We start from the raw sequence: 1,046 nt of genomic DNA on the forward strand, positions 1-1,046 counted from the left end.
GCCAAATATATTACTTTTAAGTCACTGATCGCAAAATTACGAATTTTTTAATCTCACATTTTTTTCCCATTTTATAACAAAGGACCCCTGAGGAAAGGGATGGTCTGGCCAAGCTCGCAGGTACTGCCCTGAAAGTAGGTCGTAGGGCAGCCAGGGCAAGAGCGTGCCGACCACTGGTCTAGGCTTAGTGGACCAGGTAGGTGGCAATGAATTGAATACTGCCCCATTTAACTACCTTTATTATTCAAACGGGGACAGTGGTCCCTTAAGATTCTTAAATTTTCCATCCATTATTATGCTTAATCAGTGGAAAAACCACACTCACAATATAATCATTATTTACGGCCTTCTTAAAGTAAAACTATACAGTAGACATCTGTATATATCTTATATCACAAAAGATTTACTTCTGAAGATTATAATTTTGTTTAAGTTGGGTTTTGGGGAATTTTTCACCTTATCATAAAATTAAATTCTCGTTCAAGTAGAGTATTAGGGAATTTTTAATTTCTACAGGAAATGCTCATGTTTTGCAATATAAACATTGAATAGGTTTTAAGAATTTGAAAGATCATATGTTGGGCGAGATAGTCATAAATTCGTTAAACAAATATTGTTGTAAACAAGTCGTATGTAGAGGTGGTGCAAGCCTCATGGAGTTTGACACGTATTTCCAATAACTAAAAAAGCGTTTTTTTAAATCATTTAAGTCGAATTCGTAAAATTTGGGAAATTCTCTGTAATATTAATTATTTTTTCGATAATGAAAGATTAAGCCAATTAATCTATTTTATAAGTAGATATTGCAAAAATGGTATAAATTTACATGTTTTCTAAAATGTATAATAACTTTAGAGATAATCAACATTTTTCAATGTTCGTTGGTTCATTTTAAAGCTAATTTTTCACCGTATCACAGCAGCTAATAGTATAAATCTTTAAACATTTCTTACGACATTGCAAGAAGTTGAATTAGCAATGACAAATTTGTGAAAATTACAAATATTTTTTTTCCGTAACAAAACATTTTTGTAGAATAGATGAAA

Source organism: Belonocnema kinseyi, chromosome 1 (genome assembly GCF_010883055.1).
Source record: "Belonocnema kinseyi isolate 2016_QV_RU_SX_M_011 chromosome 1, B_treatae_v1, whole genome shotgun sequence".
Taxonomy (NCBI): Eukaryota; Metazoa; Arthropoda; class Insecta; order Hymenoptera; family Cynipidae; genus Belonocnema; species Belonocnema kinseyi.